This window comes from Chelonoidis abingdonii, chromosome 11, assembly GCF_003597395.2.
Source record: "Chelonoidis abingdonii isolate Lonesome George chromosome 11, CheloAbing_2.0, whole genome shotgun sequence".
NCBI lineage: Eukaryota > Metazoa > Chordata > Testudines > Testudinidae > Chelonoidis > Chelonoidis abingdonii.
In genome coordinates, this window is record NC_133779.1 from 24,104,964 (window position 1) to 24,120,975 (window position 16,012).

At 47.9% G+C, this 16,012-nt stretch overlaps 3 protein-coding genes across 8 annotated transcripts in view; 2 read left to right on the forward strand and 1 right to left on the reverse strand.

The window, feature by feature from the left end:
* The window catches only part of LOC116816480 (uncharacterized), a 560,774-nt gene that overhangs the window by 349,447 nt on the left and 195,315 nt on the right, over positions 1-16,012 (reverse strand). The window lies entirely within an intron of this gene.
* The window catches only part of LOC116821735 (uncharacterized), a 310,474-nt gene that overhangs the window by 138,970 nt on the left and 155,492 nt on the right, over positions 1-16,012 (forward strand). The window lies entirely within an intron of this gene.
* The window catches only part of LOC116821731 (zinc finger protein 264-like), a 78,806-nt gene that overhangs the window by 28,717 nt on the left and 34,077 nt on the right, over positions 1-16,012 (forward strand). The window contains exon 1 of one of the 3 annotated variants that reach the window (XM_075070414.1): positions 6,521-6,753. The exons of 1 other annotated variant lie outside the window; for it this stretch is intronic. The gene's annotated coding sequence lies outside the window, so the exon portion shown is untranslated. Of the gene's footprint in view, positions 1-6,520; positions 6,754-16,012 lie in introns of those variants that run through there. One more of the 3 variants, XM_075070415.1, reaches the window with a different exon arrangement.

Sequence of the window (16,012 nt, forward strand, 5' to 3'; positions counted from 1 at the left end):
TCCTTCTCTTCACCAATTCATCCCTTTTTTTGATGGGGTGACCAGAACTCCACACAGTATTTAAGGTGGCACACCATGGGTTTATATAGTGGCATTATGATATTTTCTGCCTTAGAATATGAAGGTTGGAAGAGATCTCCAGGAGATCATCTAGTCCAGCCCCCTGCTCAAAGCAGGACAACTTCCCAGACACATTTTTGCCCTAGATCCCTAAATGTCCCCCTCAAGAATTGAACTCACAACTCTGGGTTTAGCAGGCTAATACTCAAACAATTGAGCTATCCCTTCCCACTTACTACTTACCACTTCCCGAATGGTTCCTAACATTTGGTTAGCTTTCTTTGAAGGTCACTGCATAATGAGCAGGGGAAGGAAAGTGTACGTCCTCTACTTACCAGAGAAGAGCTAATAATGGATGACATCAACAAGACGAAGGTGTTTAATGCCTTTTTACATTCACTAAAAGTATGTAATTGTGAGCAGATACTTAATTATTCTTAACCAAGAGGGGTAAGGAACAGAAACCACAATGGGGAAATAAGAGGTTAATAAATTTAATTTATGTAAATATTTTTTCAAAGTCAGCAGGGCCTAATGAAATTCATCCTGGGCTACTCCAGGAACTAGCTGAAGCAATCTTGGAACAGTTAACAATGATCTCCGACAACTCCGGGAGGATGGTGAGGTCCCACAAGACTGGAGAAGGGCAAACATAAAACCTGTCTTCCAAAAAGGGAACAACGAAGACCTGGGGAATAGAGGCCAGTCAAGCCTAGTTTAGATACCCAGAAAGAAAAATGTATTAAACAATCAATGTATGAGCACCTAGAAGATAGTGAAGTGATAAGTTATAGCCAGCATAGATTATGGAATACAAACAATGCCAAACCAATCTAATTTCTGCTTTAACAGGGGTACTGGCCCTAGGACACTGTAGACATGACATATCTTAATTTTAGTAAGACTTTAGACAGAAGATCCCATGACATTCTCATCAGCTAACAAGAGAAATTTGTGTACTTGAAAGTCTGTACTCAAAGAGTAATTATTAATGGCTCGCTGACAAAATGGGAGGATGTATCTAATGCAGTCCCACAGGAGCCAATCCTCACTCTGGTACCACTCAATATTTTTATTAATGACTTGGATAATGGAATGGAGAGTGTGCTTATTAAATTTGAGGATGACACCAAGCTGGGAAGAGTTGCAAACAGGTTGGAGAACAGGATTAGAATTCAAAATGACCTTTGTAAATTAGAGAATTGAGCTGAAAGAACAAGATTAAATTCAGTAAAGACAAGTGCAAAGTACTACATTTTAGGGAGGGGAAAATCCAATGCACAACTACAAACTAGGGAATAACTGGCTAGGGGGTAGTATTACTCAAAAGGATCTGGGGGTTATAGTGGGTCACAGACTGAATCTGAGCCAGCCCTGTGACTCAGTTGTGACGAAGGCTAGTTCAGTACTGGAATAAGTTACCAAGGGAGGTTTTTAAGGACAGGTTGGACAAACATCTCAGTGTTGGGGGCTGGACTAGATTACCCCTCATTGTTCATTCCAGCCCAACAGTTCTACGATTCTATTCTGGGGAAACATTTGGTCATTTTATTACACCACTGACCCGGCCCACCACACTAGCACTAAACAACGGAGACATTTTGAAACCCTCCCAATAATAAAGTCTGGGAACCAAATATGAGACAAGAGCAGAATAAAAGGAGTAACGTGGGGGATTTCCCCTGACATTGTCCCCAGGGCAGCACACTCCCACAGCCGGGCCACAGAGAGAGTCAGGAATTGACTTTTCCTCTCCCTGCACCTCACCTTGTTGCAGTAAGTTGGGGGGGGGGGGCAGGTTAGAAATCTGGGAATCTCTCTTCCCCAATTATTTCTCTCACTGCCCCTATCAATTTCTCTCTCTCTTTTCTCCTTGTGTTTCCCCACCTCCTGTCCTTCCCCCTCTGGCAGACAGCCAGCCATTCCTGGGTGTCCGCTCTCCTATGGCTGGATCAGCTCTTGCAATTGCTAAGGGGAGGAGAGATGTGAGGTGACGAGGGGCTATTTGTGCAGAGTCACTTTCATGCCCATCCCCAGCACGTTCCCTGGAGTATCTGGCTCAGATGTTGATGTGGGCAGAGCCTAGGGCTGGCCCATGGAGCTAATTACAGCTGGGGAAAGTCCTCATCTTGCCTGGGCACAGAGGAAGCTTCACTCCAAGTCACTTCCAAGCCCAGACCCCCACAGGGGGAGCAGCAGCTGCTCAGTCTGGGCTCCCAGATCACAATGCAGGCAGCAGTGTCTGAACCAGGAAGCTCAACCCCAATATCCTGAGGGGAGAGAGAGTCAGACAGAAACTGAGGGCTTTCCCTTCCCCCCTTTAGCAACAACTGAAACCCCCTCCCCACAGGGACATATCCTGATTTTATTTGCCCCCAAGTTAATCTGGAGTCACTCCATGTTCTTCCTTGAAGTGTCTCTTGAGTAATGCTGGTCTCAGTGAGACCAGAAACATGGCTCAGGAGGGAGGAGGCCAGAGTCCTTTCCTCCTCCCTCACCCCTTCTTCTGAGAAGGATTCACAGCAACAGTTTTCCCTCCAAAACCTGAAGTTTCAGCAGTTCTGAAAATGAGGAGAGAAGCAAAGCCTGTCGTGATTTCATTTCAATAATTGATAAATGGATAGAAAGTTATCAGCAGCCCCTGCCAGCCATTCACACAGGTGGGGGGAGCCCTGGCCGATGCTTCTTTAACAGGAGAATGGATGGCACGGAGGAGACAAATTTAAGAAATTTCCATGCCTGGTGACTGGCAGATAATGGCCAATAGGGACCCATCCCAGAGACGACATCTCAGCACTGGGCGAAGCAACCCCTCGTGGAGACCATTGATCATGGGGGTTTGGGATACTGCTGGTGAACGTAGTGAGGGGCTAATACAGTAGCAGGGAGATTCTCAGCCACTCTGGGTCCAGCCTGGGCAGCAAGGAGCCAGGCACAGACTGAGCCCCCGTCCTGTGCTCCCCGAAGAAAAGGGTCCAGCCAACTGTCCTGTGAGCAGATTAGAGACACCCGTGGGTAGCAGGAATCCTAGGCAAGGGTAGGTTGTGCCTTCCCAAACAGCCTAGCATGGCCCCACCCACACTCCACCTCCAGGCCAGGCCTCCTCTGGTTCCTTTCCCAGAGCGCTCTGCCTTGGCTGGTCGGCCTGCCCCCACTCAGGGAGTCAGGGCAGCTGGTGCTAAGGTCGCATCGGTCGGAGCCCCAGGGTAGCCACCCCACCTGGCCACCCAAAGCCCCCCCTCGCACAAGGAGCTCTGCATACCGGGGCCGAAAGCACAGTTGACTGCAGGGGTGCTCTGGGCTCCTGGCAGAGGCTGAAGAAGGGGGACCTCCCCCAATGGCCGGATCACCAGCCGCCCATGGAGACACCCTTCCGCCAAACAGAGGGAGATCTCTGGCTTTGATGTGTATTAAATATGGGGCAAATTACTTTCATCAGCAAACATTTTAATGGAGGTAAAGGAGGAGAGAGATGAGTCTTAAATGAGAGGGGAAAGTTGATCATTTCAAACACTGTAACTGCCAGGATGGTGAATGAGTCAAGACAACAAATTCCCTCCAAAACAAGAGAAGTTGCTGCAACTAAACGTGGTAACATCTCCAAACCTGAGATGCTTTTTAATAAACATTTGATAATTACATGGAAAAAGGGAAAATCTGACAGCTTGACATCAGTGTTCAGTCCTTAAAATGACAAGGGTGGAAATCCGGGGAATTTTTGATGAATTTTCATAAAATAGAAAGGAAAGTGGAAAAGTGTAAGGGATTTTACACTGATAGTCAATAGTAGGTAAAGAGGTAGAATTTGAATGAATTTCATGTTATTGACAAATCAAAAGAAAATTGAAAACCTGCAAAAAATTTCTATCAATATTCAAGAATTTGAGTAAAGGCTAAAATCAGAGGATATTTTATGTTAATATTTTATAATTAGAAAGACGGCAAAAATAAATCTTAGAGACTATTAAATTAGTAACACATAACTAGAGAGAAAGCCAGGGAAAAGTTTGCGATATTTTAGAATATTCTCCTGAAGAAGAGCTCTGTGTAGCTCAGAGATTTGTCTCTCTGACCAACTGAAGTGGCTCCAATGAAAAGTATTACCTCACCCACCTTGTCTTTCTAATTGCAAAGCAATGCACATTGGAGAGAAAAACTGCAGCTACTTATACCTTGGGGGTAAATTAACTATCAACTGTAGTCCATAGATCCAGCGTTAACATTTATTTTATGCAGCAGTAATGCAAGGAATCTACAGGCTTGTATCCGGTAAGATATTGGCTTCAGCAGTTAGCGTAAGGTTTGAGGTCTATGAACTCTGGCACAGATACCTCGCCTAAGGGTCATCCCTAAGTTTTGGGGAACTGGAAATAGAGTGTCTGAGGGGGGAATTTGGCCCACGATGACACTTGCCAACCACAGGAACACGAGCTAACGCTGGCTTTTGGATAAAAACGTCCGCAGATACCTCACCGCAACAGTACCATGGCGACAAATATGATAAGTTGTATGAATGGTCTCACTAATCCAGGAGAAGAGAGAGATTTAGGAAGGTACCAAGATGATGGCTACTGGTGAGGAGGAGGAAGATCATTGGGATGAGGAAGATAATGGTGAACATTTCAGGTTGTTCGGCAAGGGATGATGGGAGTACATGGATGTTCAGATTTACATTCTATATTATCTCTATCTTACTGAGTTACAGTGTTTGTGACTGCTAAATGAATTATTAAACTACTGTAAATATGAAAGCATTCCTATAATGAGTGTTGCAACTATGTACTGAATTTAATAATACTGAGCCTGATCTTGAGACAAGAACCTGTCAACCCTCAAAGTGATAACTGGGAATTCTTAGTAATCAATATAATTAATGCATAAGCCAAAGATCAGGCTACACAACTCAAGAAAAGGACCTGCATGTTGCTGTAGACAGCTCAGTGAAAAAGTCCACTCTCGCAACTGCCACCAAAAAACCTAAAAACATGGTAGAATTTGGGATGGAGAATAACATCAAATGTTTGTATATAAATCAAGGGGGCGGCCTCTAATATCTGGGGACCATCATGGCTACTACAGCACTGTACACAGGATATTTTATATCTATCTTTGAGAATTGATGAGGAAATAGGTCAAAAAAAGAAATATTTGATAATATGACAGAAAACAACCAAGATCTGAAGGGATTTTCTATTGATATGTAATATGTGAGAAAATTGGGACAGTTTGATGGGTCTGTCTATAGAAGTTCAACACACACACACAGACAGTAATGGTCCCCCCTCCACCAGCACCATTCCCAGAAATTCCTTTGTGAAGGTGTTTTAAGAAGGCCAGGGAGAGGGTCTGGAGCAGGAATGCTCCCTGAGAGTGGGAAGGGGCGGCAGTGTGGGATGGACAGGGGACAGGCAACTGGTGGCTGTGGGGAGCTGTATGGGAAAGCTGGGGGTGGGGGCAGCAACTGGGACTGGTTACTCCACTGAGAACGCTCACTTCTCCCTTCCTCTCCTGTGTCCTGTTCCTGGCAGAGACTGGCCGCCCTGTCCCACCCCAGAGCCAGCCCTGTTCCCAGGCTCCCCCTAAACTGCACCCACTAATCCCCTTCCAGTTTGGGGAAGGGCTCAGGGCAGCAATTTCCCACCTAAACAAGGACAATTTGCTGCAGACAAAACGGGTGGGAAAACTTCCCAGAGCTGAGGGGATTTTAAACTCGCCTTTGAGAATTAGAAAATGGGGCAAAATCCCAAGGAGGAGAATGAAGACATGGAGAATCATTGGAGAGAAAAGGGCGGGGCGGGGGGCGGGATCTGCTTGGATTTTATACCCGTATTTGATCATTAGAGAAAAAGGGGAAGAATTCAGGACAAATTAATCTTTGAGACTGAAGTGACAAAATCACAGAGAATGTCATTAACCCCCCGCACTTCTCCCGCTGCTGCGATCTCCTGCCTGCCCAGAGCAAGGCCATCCCCCCGCAGGGCGCACGGTCCGTCTCTGGCCCCTTCCTGCCCCCCCGGCTCTGGGGCAGCCCCTGGCTGGAGCTGGGGGCAGAGGGGTCACTGCTGTGAACGCAGCTCGGAGCCTGCCCCGGGGTGGGGGGGTGGGGATCTGTGCCCCCTTGTGCAGAGGCGCCTCCCCCAGCCCCTTGTTAATCACCTGCGGTCTCCGGGGGGGGGCCCAGCTGGAGAACCCCCCCCCGGCACAGACCCGGGGAGCAGCAGCGGCTCAGCCCGGGCCCCGCCCCCTGGTCTGTACCAGAGCCCCGCCCCCGGGCTTTGTTCTCCCGGCTCCTGGCCCCGCCCCCACAGCTGATCCAGCCCCGGCTGCAAACGCCGCTGGGGCTCGCGCTGAGGATGCGCAGTAACAGCTGCTGAACCCCTCCCTTACCTGAGCTGAAGAGGGCGGAAGCAGGCCCCGGGGCAGGCTGGGAGATGTAGTTCTTGGCTCTCCCTGGGCCGGAAGTGACGTTAGACGGAGGCGGGCGAGCCGGGCTGCGAACGCGAGGGGGTCGCTGCGGCTCTGCCTGGCTCGCGCGGGGCCGTTGGAGCCTCTCCCGGGCCGGAGAAGGGTTTGTGCCGTTGGGGCTCTGGGCATGCGCAGATCGCGGCGGGAGAGCCCTGCATTAACCCCCCCGTGCCCGGCCCGGGCCCTGCTCCCGCTGGAGCCGCCCTGGGGCCGCCCCGGGCTCTGCCCGCCCCGCTGCGGAGCTGCAGCCTCCAGGTCCCGGAGCGAGCCCGGGGGCGGGGGCCGGGCCCGGGCGGTGACTTCTGCCCCAGTGTCCGGGGGGGGACCCGGCATCTCGCATGCGCCGGGATCTGCTCCGGGGGCCGCCCACTGGGTCCCTGCGTGGGGCCGCGGTGGCCGGGGGGTGAGACCGGGCGGCTGGGAAAGGCGGGGGGAAATGTCTGTGCAGCCCGGACCATGCGGGGGGGGGAAGCAGTGACCCCGAGGAGCGGGGAGAGAATGGGGGGGCTGAGATCCCTCGCGATTTTACCGCTGCCCCCCCCGTGGGGACCCCCCCCTCCCCCCGTCCTGCCCCCTTTCTCCCTAGAGAGCAACGACCCCCCCAGGGTGACCCCCCCAACCCTGAGAAGTTCCCTGTTCCCCTCCCCCCCATCGTGCCCCATTTCTCTCCCCTTCGCCAGTGGCCAGTTCAGATTCTCAGATTTGGGGGTTTCCCCCATTTTCACCTGCAGGATTTGTCCTTGTGCGGTGGAAATGGTTCCCCCCAGGATTGCTGATACGGGCATGAGGGTGAAGCAGGAGGCTGGGGCCTCGAGACATGGGACGCCTCTGGGCTGGGCTGGGGGCCCCTGCTGCTGGCAACAGGGCGTGGAAAGGACCTGCCGCAGACTCCAGCCCCAACTCCGTTCCAGGGCTGCCCTGCTGTCTCGTTGAATGTGAGTGCAAGAAGATCCATCCCTTCGTTGTTGATTGAATTTGCTTGTTATAATCCCCTCAAATTTCTCACTCCTCTTCTCTGAAACTTTGGTGGGTAAACAAAACTCCCCAGTTCGTCCTCTCTCTTATGACAAATTAGTTTCTGCTCAGTGTGGAATTTAACCAAATGTAAATAAATTTCCTGCTTTTTTCTCCAGGTGTCTCCTCTGCCTGAGATTAGGTCTGCCGTTGTAAGGCACTGCACAAACCCTACCAGAGTTTGGGGCAGTGCTTGCTGTCCAGAATGCACAGACCCCTACAGAGAGCAGGGATCTTGTTGGTGCCGGGTTGCTTACACTGACTGTGACTGAGCTCCTGGCCCCTGTTGGTGCCAGGCCCGCATTAAAGACGCGAAGTGAAATAACAGGCCCCGTGTGTGGCAGGTGCTGCAGAGACAACAAACAATCAGGGATCTTCTTGTTCCAGGGAGCTGCATAGCCCCCAACTGAAGATCTGGACCCTGTTCTCAGCACTGCGGAGATCCCAATTGAGATCTGGCCTGTTCGCCAGGTGCTGCAAAGACCTCCAACAGAGTCGATCCCACTGTTGTGACAGGTGCTGTGGAGACCTGCAGCTGACATCAGGCTCCCCCATTGTGCCAGTATAAGCTGAGATCTGGATTGATAGATCAGTCCCCCCAACCATCCCTTTATGCAGGCAGGCAGTAGACGTGCCCAGATAGCTGTCTCCATTGTCGGGGTTAACTTGAGACACTCAACTGAGATCTGTGCCCTTGGTGGACCTGCTATTTTCAATTATCCTGAGCCAATCATGCCCCATCACTTGTACGGGGGCAGCTGCACAGACCCTGACCTGAGATTCCTGCCCCCACATTTTGCCAAATTGCGCGGACTCCAAAACTAACAAAAATCAGGGGATCCCTGTAAGCTGGAGTTTGCGAGCCCTCGATCTGAGACCAGCACTGTTGTGCAGGCTTTCCATCAGAACATTGATCCAAGATCAGGGTCCCCTGTTGTGACAGGTGCAGAACAGACACCAAGGAATCTCTACCATATGACTATAGAATATCAGGGTTGAAGGGATCTCAGAGTCATCTAGTCCATCCTGCTCAAAGCAGGACCAATTGCCCAACTAAATCAATCCAGCCGGCTTTATCAAAGCCTGAACCTTAAAAACTCGCTAAGGAAGGAGAGTCCACCACCATCCCTAGGGAAACATTCTAGTGCTCACCACTCTCGCTCATAAGTCATGTGCTGCAGTCCCTAATCATTTGTGCCCGTCGCTGCACTCTCCATATTTTTCCACATCCTTCTTGTATGTGGCCCAAGAGCGTGGACACAAGTGCTCCAGATGAAGGCCGCATCACCAATTCAAATAGAGGAATGATCACGTCCCTCCGATCTGCTGGCAGTGCCCGAACGTATACAGCCCAAAATGCCATTAGCCTTCTGCTAACAAGGGCACACTGTTGACTCATATCCAGCTTCTCGTTCACTGTAATCCCTAGGTCCTTTTCTGCAGAACTGCTTCCTAACCATATGGTCCCTAGTCTGTAACGGTGAATGGGATTCTTCTGACCTAAGTGCAGGACTCTGCATTTGTCCTTGTTGAACCTCATCAGGTTTCTTTTGGCCCAATCCTCTAATTTGTCTAGGTTCCTCTGTATCCTATCCTTACCCTCCAGTGTATCTACCACTCCTCCCAGTTTAGTATCATCTACAAACTTGCTGAGAGTGCAGTCTACACCATCCTCCAGATCATTAATACCGATATTGAATAAAATCGGCCCCAGGACTGACTCTTGGGGCACTCCGCTTGAAACCAGCTGCTAGCTAGACATGGAGACATTGATCACTACCCATTGAGTCCGATGATCTAACCAGCTTTCTGTCCACCTTATAATCCATTCATCCAGCCCATACTTCTTTAACTTGCTGGCAAGAATACTGTGGGAGACCATATCAAAAGTTTTGCTAAAGTCAAGGAATAACACGTCCACTGCTTTCCCTTCATCCACAGACCCAGTTATCTCCTCATAGAAGATAATTAAGTTAGTCAGGTATGACTTGCCCTTGGTGAATCCATGCTGACTGTTCCTGATCACTTTCCTCTCCTCTGCGTGCTTCAGAATTGATTCCCTGAGGACCTGCTCCATGATTTTTCCAGGGACTGAGGTGAGGGTGACTGGCCTGTAGTTCCCCGGATCCTCCTCCTTCCCTTTTTTAAAGATAGGCTCTACATTAGCCTTTTTCCAGTCATCCGGGACCTCCCCCGTTCACCATGAGTTTTCAAAGATAATGGCCAATGGCTCTGCAATCACATCCGCCAACTCCTGGAGCACCCTTGGATGCAGCGCGCCCAGTCCCATGAACTTGTGCTCATCCAGTTTTTCTAAATAGTCCTGAACCACTTTTTTCTTCACAGAAGGCTGGTCACCTCCTCCCCATACTGTGCTGCCCCCAGTGCAGCAGTCTGGGAGCTGACCTTTTTCGCGAAGACAGAGGCAAAAAAAGCATTGAATACATTAGCTTTTTCCACATCCTCTGTCACTAGGTTGCCTCCCTTATTCAGTAAGGGGCCCACACTTCCCTTGACTTTCTTCTTGTTGCTAACGTACCTGAAGAAACCCTTCTTGTTCCTCTTAACATCTCTTGCTAGCTGCAACTTCAAGTGTGATTTGGCCTTCCTGATTTCACTCCTGCATGACTGAGCAATATTGTTATACTCCTCCCTGGTCATTTGTCCAGTCTTTCACTTCTTGTAAGCTTCTTTTTTGTGTTTAAGATCAGCAAGGATTTCACCATTAAGCCAAGCCAGTCGCATGCCATATTCTTTCTACACATTGGGATGTTTTGTTCCTGCCCCCTCAATAAGGATTCTTTAAAATACAGCCAGCTCTCCTGGACTCCTTTCCCCGTCATGTTATTCTCCTAGGAGATCCTGCCCGTCAGTTCCCTGAGGGAGTCAAAGTCTGCTTTTCTGAAGTCTAGGGTCCGTATTCCGCTGTTCTCCTTTCTTCCTTGTGTCAGGATCCTGAACTCGACCATCTCTTGGTCACTGCCTCCCAGGTTCCCATCCACTTTTGCTTCCCCTACTAACTCTTCTCTGTTTGTGAGCAGCATGTCAAGAAGAGCTCTGCCCCTAGTTGGTTCTTTCAGCACTTGGTCCAGGAAATTGTCCCCTACATTTTCCAAAAACTTCCTGGATTGTCTGTGCGCTGCTGTATTGCTCTCCCAGCAGATATCAGGGTGATTAAAGTCTCCCATGAGAACCAGGGTCTGTGATCTAGTAACTTCTACTAGTTGCCGGAAGAAAGCCTCGTTCACCTCATCCCCCTGTTCTGGTGGTCTATAGCAGGTTCCCACCACGACATCAGCCTTGTTGCTCACACTTCTAAACTTAATCCAGAGACTCTCAGGTTTTTCTGCAGTTTCATACTGGAGCTCTGAGCAGTCATACTGCTCTCTTACATACAGTGCAACTCCCTCACCTTTTCTGCCCTGCCTGTCCTTCCTGAACAGTTTATATCCATCCATGACCGTACTCCAGTCATGTGGAGTTATCCCACCAATTCTCTTGTTATTCCAATCACATCATAGTTCCTTGACTGTGCCAGGACTTCCAGTTCTCCCTGCTTGTTTCCCATACTTCTTGCATTAGTGTCTAGGCACTTAAGATAACTCGCTGATTGTCCTGCTTTCTCAGTCTGAGACAGGAGTCCTCCTCTCTTGCGCTCTCCTTCTCCTGCTTCTCCCAGTATCCCATTTCCCCACTTACCTCAGGGATTTGGTCTCCTTCCCCCGGTGAACCTAGTTTAAGATTCCAGACAAGTTGGATTCAAGACAAAGTGATTCCCCATAAAAGTTTTAGATTTGTTTGGGGAGAGGTATTGGAAACTGTTAGGGCCAGATCTTTTGCTATATCTGGTATCAGTTTCAAGCTATTCAGACGTATTCCCATTGGACTCAGAAGTAAGCAAACACTAGGTGTGGTTGTTTAAGTGTTTGTGTGGATGAAGACCTTATTTGCAAACTCTTTTGAAGCAGGGATGCTGTCTGCAAACTTCAAGCCATGTGTCGTGTGCTCCAGGGCTTGTACTCTCTTGAGTGGACACACACAACCCTTCACCTGTTTCTACAGGCTCTGTGGCTTTGCGCTGCACAGCGTAAGTCCTAATCACTCATTTAAAATACCCATTAACAACCAGTTGATGTTTTACTTCCTTGGTATTTTCAGTGTTGTCACTTGTTTTGTTTGTGTGGTTTTGTTTGCTGTGTTGCTTTATTTACTTATTTTTACTGTTCTATTTGTGTGAAATATTCATCAATTAAGAATTGGCATCCCATAGAAATGGTATGAACCTGAGTGAATACTTTTACTCTCCTTTCCAGTATCAGAAAATCTGTATTAATATTTGCGATGAGAGCATGACTGTTTCTAGTTGACTCATAGATTTGTTTAGCATCTAAAGCTGAGCTGTGTGCGCATTACTATGCATTCAAGAGGGATAGTTTTGTGAACTGCAAAAGTCCAGTGCATGCTAGTGTTTGGCAGATGTTTCATTTTTTTTTTGAGAGTAGCTTTCTCCTCTGAAGATTTAGTGTTCTATGGTAGGATTAGGTTATTAAAATTGGGTCTCTGGTGGATATTTTTACAATGCTTTGACTGTGTTTATTTCTATAGCAGTTTTCAGTATGCCACATTTTTGGTGTGTGCTTTACTAGCTTGAGTTGTTAGGAAGGATACATGTACTCCAAGCGCAGTGTTAATTTCTTTTTTATTTGATTTGCATGTTAAACACATTTAAGCAGTGCACCTTAATAATTATCCTTGTTTAATATTCTTTCTTCTTCTTCATTCCTATGAACTGTTTAAAAATATATATGCTATATCTAGGGTTTCTGTTTGTACTGGTGGCGCACATCCACACGGGACCTCAATATTGGTGGGGCACATTATTCATTCTTGCACATGGATGGAAAAAATTAGCGGGAATGTGATGACGACTCTCTTGGGTGGATGGCCAATCCTGGGGCCCATTACCTCTCGGTGATTGATTTCCATTCCAAGACCATAAAAGTAGATTTTCAATATAAATCCTTTGTTCCTTACATATACCCCGTACGTTGATCTCTCAGTCATTGAGTCTTGACCAGTTATGAGCTTTTTGTAGATGCCTCTGTCAGAGTCATTGGGTCAGTGCTCTGGAACTACTGTGTGTGAAGCCAGTCAGGACTCTGGGGGAGCCTCCTCTCTCTGAGCGTACAGTCTCGAGGGCAGAAGCTTACACAAGTTCGACCTTCAGGTCTGACCTCAGAGCATTCAGCATCCCAGCCACACTGTGTGCTTCCTGCAGTTGAGTTCCCCGGATGGGGCTCCTGGAGGATGCAGAAAGCCCTGCACCCCAACTCCACAGTCAGACATGATCTCAGTCAGCCAGTAAAACAGAAGGTTTATTAGGCGACAGGACAAGCAGCATAGAACAGAGCTTGCTATCACAGAAATCAGTGACTTCAGCCAAGTCCATCTTGGGAGTCCTGGGCCAGATGCCCTGGACTCCTCTTCTTCCAGTCCCCCACGCAGATTTCCTGCTCCAAACCCCCCTGTTGCTCCTTCCTCCATCTCCTTGTCTTACTTCCCAGGCAAAAAGGTGTCATCCTGGTTGCACCCCTCTCCTGGGTCTCAGTTACATAAGTGCAGGCAGCTGGGAAGCTTCAACTGCCCCTAGGGCCTCAGCAAAAATCACACACCCAATTCCTCCACCAAAAGTATTGGTGCAGCACACTGGCAAACTGAGGTACACACATTTATTAGTATAGGACAGTAAGACTCATATGTGACATCAAATAAATGAATAAACCCCCACTTTGTCACAGCCTCTCAATGATCTCCCCTATAGGTAAATACCCTCTAAAGATCGCTTGATGATTACATGTTCTGTTTGTTCCCTCTGAAGCACCTGGGATTGGCCACCGATCTAGATGGACCTTTGGTCTGCTGCAGTGGGCTGTTCTTATTTCAGTCTCTATCAGGAGTATCTACTCATTTGGACTCACTGGGGGGCCACAGAAGAAACAAGGTGTGCTGAGGCAAGAAGGGCCCCAGTCTCCGAGCCCGCGAGGTCACGTTTGTCAAAAGCTAAACTTAAGCCCCAGCCCATGAAAGGGGGCACTCCCAGGAGAGACTGTATAAAGGCTGGAACATCAACAACTTTGTAAACCTGAAACAGCTGCCTTGGGGACACTGGCAGGGAGAAACCCCAAAGGACTCCTTTGATTCTGCTCTTCTCTCCTTTTGTTCATAGAATCATAGAACTGGAAGGGACCTCGAGAGGTCATCTAGTCTAGTCCCCTGCACTCAAGGCAGGACTAAGTGTAATCTAGACCATCCCTGACAGGTGTTTGTCCATCTTGCTCTTAAATATCCCCCAATGATGGAGATTCCACAACCTCCCTAGCAATTTATTCCAGTGCTTAACCACTCTGACAGTTAGGGAGTTTTTCCTAATGTCCAAACCTAAACCGTTCTTGCTACAATTTAAGCCCATTACTTCTTGTCCTATCCTCAGAGGCTAAAAAGAACTATTTTTCTCCCTCCTCCTTGTAACAACCTTTTATGTACTTGAAAACTGTTATCTTGTCCCCTTTCAGTCTTCTCTTCTCCAGACTAAACAAACCCAATTTTTTCAACCTTGCCTCAGAGCTCATGTTTCCTAGACCTTCAGTCATTTTTGTTGCTCTTCTTTGGACTTTCACCAATTTGTCTTTCCTGAAATGTGGCCCCCAGAACTGGACACAATACTCCACTTGAGGCCTAATCAGCATGGAGTAGACGGGAAGAATTTCTTCTTGTGTCTTGCTTACAGTACTGCTGGTAATACATCCCAGAATGATGTTCGCTTTTTTTGCACTGTTGACTCATATTTAGCTTGTGATCCACTATGACCCCCAGATCCCTTTCCACAGCACTCCTTCCTAGGCAGTCATTTCCCATCTGTATGTGTGCAACTGATGGTTCCTTCCTAAGTGGAGTACTTTGCATTTGCCCTTATTGAATTTCATCCTATCTACTTCAGACCATTTCTCCAGTTTATTTTCCAAAGCACTTGTAACCCTCCATCTTGGTATCGTCCGCAAACTTGATAAGTGTAACAGAGAGACTCTGTTACTGGGAGGTTTTCACCATGTCTCGGAGGGTTACACCATGGTGAGAGGGGGCTAGGCCTGAACTGCAATAAAGTCACTCTGTGCTTCACAGTGTGGCAGAACCTAGAATGTTCATTAGCAGGGAAAAATCCTGGGTGGAGTCAGCTTGTGGAATGGACAAAAGCCCCATCTGAATTCTCTCATGTTGCCCTTCTTGCCCTGGTAGGCTACAGAATAATGTCCAGGTTTCACTCCAGATCCACCCAGGGGGAAGGAAATGGCTGCAATGGAGCTGGCTCAGGTAAGGGATTATCAGGAGCTGGTGATGGGCTCTGCTTGGAAGAAGAGTGCTTTACCTAAGCCACTCAAGGACAGATAGAAGAGAACAGCCAATTTCCCAGCTCCCGAACCTTGCACACCTACTGTAGTATACATCCAGAATTATACCATCTTATAGTGCACAGGGATCTGTATTATGTAAGCTCGTTAATATAGTTCGCTTTCCCCTCGATATGGGAAAGATATGCACAACAAGCTTGGGCGAACCAAGCTGAGTTTTTTGCCTGTACACTTCACTCAAAATACACTAGAATACACTGGTTAAAATAAAGCATAAAACAACTTTATTAACTACAGAAAGATAGATTTTAAGTGATAACAGCTCAAAGCAGATTTACTTAGCAAATAACCAAAACCTCAGACTAAGCCTAACATACTAGATGGATAGAATTTGAATTAGCAATTTCTCACCCTGACTGATGGTGCAAGCAGTCCATGAAGTTTCCATACACAAGCTAGAAATCCCTTTAGCCTCAGACCAGCACTTCTCCCACTTCAGTCTTTGTTCCTCAGGTGTTTCCAGGAATTCTCCTTTGTGGGGAACGAGGCCAAGAGTGCCGTCACACCCCACCTTATGTAGCTTTTCCATATGGCGGGACCCCTTTGTTTGACACTGAGTTCACAGTCCAGTTTGTGGGAAAAATACAGGTACCAAAATAGAGTTCTGTGTCATGTGATCTGGTCACATGCCCTAGCATGTCCTGTTGAGTGCTAAGCTCTTACATGGTCCATTGTCTTTGATGAACCATCAACACTGTCTGGCATCTTCGTTGTTGTACCTGAAAGACTAGTTGTAGGTGTTACCCAGAGTAAGCACATTTGAAATACAGATACATAGTGAATATCCATAACTTCAGGTACAAATCTGATGCGCACACACACAAATGGGATAATCATATTCAGCAAATCATAACTTTTCCAATGACACCACACATGATGCATCTTGCACAAAATGCATCATAATTATGTCCTAATAATATTATAACCATACCACTATGCTGAATATGGAGTGTAGTGTCAGGTAGGGCCTAATTTCAAGGCATAGGAGTTGAGAATGGAACTTCCCC